This window comes from Arachis ipaensis, chromosome B06 (genome assembly GCF_000816755.2).
Source record: "Arachis ipaensis cultivar K30076 chromosome B06, Araip1.1, whole genome shotgun sequence".
NCBI lineage: Eukaryota > Viridiplantae > Streptophyta > Magnoliopsida > Fabales > Fabaceae > Arachis > Arachis ipaensis.
The window spans coordinates 1008809-1012800 of NC_029790.2; positions in this window are offsets into that span (position 1 = coordinate 1008809).

Below are 3992 nucleotides of genomic sequence, written 5' to 3' on the forward strand. Positions count from 1 at the left end.
TATTATTTAATTTATTTTTGAGGAAACGATAAATAACTAATTGAAAAAATAAAAACGTCAATCACATTTTAAAATACGAGACATCTAAATTTTTCTAAATGACCTATTTGTTCATATATATTTTGGACAAAAAAATTTAAATGTCTCACATTTTAAAGAATGAGAAATATTTTTTGTATTTTTAATTAATCAGTAATTTATTTTTCTTCAATTTTTTTTATTATTGACTGCCTGTTAATATAATGCGTGATTATAATGTAACTGTGTATTTTACTGTAATGTTAGAGGCTAGTAGTAATAATTTCTTTGCGATTTGTAGATAACAGTAAGAAGACAAAAAAAAAAAAGTTAAAAAGAAGAAAGAGAGACTAAAAGTATGGTGAGGGCAATTTGATGTATAGTGGGAGCAATTTGTAAGAGAAATAAAAAATTTGAGCCTTAGCAACTATAAGTCTTTATCTTCCTCACAAATCGTTTCCACCGTACAATAAATTATCTCACCGTACATCAAATCGCTCCCACTATATTTCTAGTTGTTTTTCTTTTCTTTTTTTTTGTTATTTTTTTGTCTCCTTGCTGTTGTCTAAAAATTGCGAAAAACGATTTTTGTTAGTTTCTAATATCACACTAAAACATACAACTGCATCATAATTATGCATTATACTAAATATCATCTAATATTTAAAAAAAAAAGACTCCGCTAAGAAATCAATTAGGAGATAGCTAACTAATTGAAAAACAGAAAGTCTATTATTAAAAAAGAAAAAAATACTTCCCACTATTCTAATTTTTTCAATTTCAAAATTAAAAATACAAAAAATTGACTTAAATTAACTTATGTTATAGTTGATTTTTTAGACTTTTTCTTAAAAAATTAATCATTATAAACTATAAAGTTATAAATTTATTTATTTTTTTCGTTATTTTTTTTTATGTATTTTATATTGACGAGAGATTTTTTTTACAAGTAACATAATTTATATATATTAAATTCCAATATCAATTAATGTTACTTGATCTTTCTCATGCCTGCCAACTTCCATTTTGTCTTCATTGAAAACTATTTTCTGTTGTATTTATTAGTGAATTTGCCAACAACAACATCAATATATGTAGTTACAAACTTACAATTACAATGATGGTTATTAGGGTCTTACAGGAAAATTTTGTATATTATCGTGTAAAGAATACGGATACATATATTAGTTATATTAAAAAAATTTAAAAATTATATTTTTATTAATATCCATTAAAAAAATTAATAAATAATTTTACATATTTAAATTTTGTTATGAATCAAGTTCAATTAAGTTAGATAATAAGATTTAGAATAATTGTCATAACTGATTTTTATTATATTAAACCAACTTAATTGGATTTAGTTAATAAAAAAAATTTAGATGTATAATATTTGTAACACCCTAACTTTTAGCACCTCATGGTCGTACTAAAAGTTTAAGCGTTACTTACCTCTATTCCTTTAATTATATACTATGTTTATTTAATATTGAGCCTTTAGTTCGATATCGCGTTACAGTTTTATAGAAAATTCCAGGAAATTGTTTTTAGTAATTAAAATCAACATATCAAAGATCTTCAAATTTTCAAATAATTATTAATAATAATACTTGCTATACAAATAAATTCAATATAAAACTCGAATACAATACCTATTCCTCTGGATAAATAAAAGCTAAAGCAACAAGGGGGAGGGAACTCTATAAAAACAACAGGAATCACAAGTAAATCTACTACTCGTCCACAGCTTCATATTGAACCTTCGAACCTGTCACTGAAAGGGTGGAAGATTTTGGGATGAGAACAAACTACACGTTCTCAGTAGGGAACGAAAATGCCGTAGAAGTAGAGATTAAAATGCAAATAATCCATTTACTCAAGAGAACTATATTTTTACCAACCCCTGAAAATACTTTTAAATTTTACTTTAGATAACTAAATACTTTCTTTTAAATTTCCGAGTTTAAAATAAAATCCCATTCACAAAACTTGTCATATTAACTATTTCTCAGCCACATAATTAATCCTCAACAATCACAACATCAATTCTTAAACATCTCAATACATTCGCAAACTAATAGCTCAAGAAAGAGATCCAGACCAACATACAAACAAGTCAAACAACACAATCACAGAGAAGTAATACAAGCAAATATAACCAAATGCAAAGGTGCAAACAAGGATGATGCATGTCTAGTCCTATCGCAGGTAATGAGCTCATTTGTCGGTTTCGACTCGCACCCGACGCAATCCGACTCGCAAGTCAGATAAGGCATTCCAGTGGCATAACCTCTGCAAGTTTCTACTTCTTGTAGGCGTTGATTCTCTAGCTGAAGTATGTCGAACATGACCTCTGCAAGTACTTGCAGGCGCTGATTCTCCAGCTGAAGCATGTGCCACTTTCTCCTGTAAGCCATTCCACACACACGGGCATCCCCGCACAATCATTCACACATAAAGCCCACGGCCTCCAGTGAGCATTACGTATCGCCGTCCTCACTGAGCCGTCTCTAATGTGTCAAGTAAGCGTTACGTATCGCCGTCCTCACTAGACACTTTGCACTAAGACCCAACAACACTCAATATCTTTTCAGTCACTGCTCTGTGCTCTTATGTGGTAGAGGTCCCTTTACTTAATAAACCGAATTTAAGTCATTATTTAAAACAAACTCCCTTCTCAAAGGATAGAATTTAAAACATTAGACTTTTCTTAACAAATCGAATTTAAAAAAGAATAAATCTTTTCCAACTAAATAAGTCTCAAATAATTTAATTTGCCAAAAATAAATATTTTAAAATAGCATTTCAAACAAAACCTCAATTTCATAAAAATTTCGGCAGCACCTCCCCTAAAATTCGGGCTGTGCCAGCCTTTCGGGTTCCCTCTTTTTCAATAAACAACTCATCATAACCCAGTTTAACGACTATCATTCTTTCATCAGATAACATTAAGAATTTTCAGCAATTCTAAAATAATCAGAAAACCAATAACAATCATCATCCTCAAACACAGCAACAAATCAATCTCAACACAATTTTATCACGCTTAACCATATTCACAATCACCAACAATCTCAATTTCGTCAATTTTCATTAATTAATTAAACAAGACATTTATAAATTATTTGCACTTATTCACTAAATTTCAATGACATTTATAAATTAAAACGATTAATTTTAAAATAAAATCTCATATTTTCGTATGAAATCAAAATCATCAAAAATTTCTAGCTGAGCTGCTGAAGAGAAAAGCGTGCTTCCTAAAACTCCATTAGCCAAACTTAAGGAGAAGATAAGCTATCTCACTGTCAACTTCTACCGGACAAAAATAACGCTAACGTGTAGAGAAAGAAGATACGAATATTTTTACCAGATTAGATTTTTTATTAAAGTTACATATCTCAACAAAATCGAAGCTGAAAGCTCAAGGAGGTTGACGGTTTCTCTCTTCTCTCTCTCGGTTCTTTCTTTCTTACTTTATTCAAAAATGAAACATGCAAAGCCGATTAGGAGCTAATAATCATGCTTTAGGAAGAATATTACACATTAGATGGTTTAGGTGTCATGCTTACTATGATCTACGGTTCTCTTCTTGGCTTTGGCAAAAAAATTAATGGAATCAAGGAAATGATAATAATTAGTGTCATTAATGAATATATAAGGAGAGGTAGATGTCACGTTATATATATATGAATTGAAGCCATTAGCTTTCTTTCATTCGGCCACTTTCCCTTTTTTTTCTTTGATAATAATAATAATAATAATAATAATAATAATAATAATAATAATAGCATAATTTTTTTTTGAAATATCTCATTATAATAAAAATAATTTAAAAAACTTAATAAATTTTAAACTCAAAGTATCATAAAATTTAATTTAATTACTTTTAAAAAAATAACTTTCTTTAAATAAAATTATTAACAAATATAATAAATAGTAAATAACTCATTATTTAATTTTCAAAAATTCGG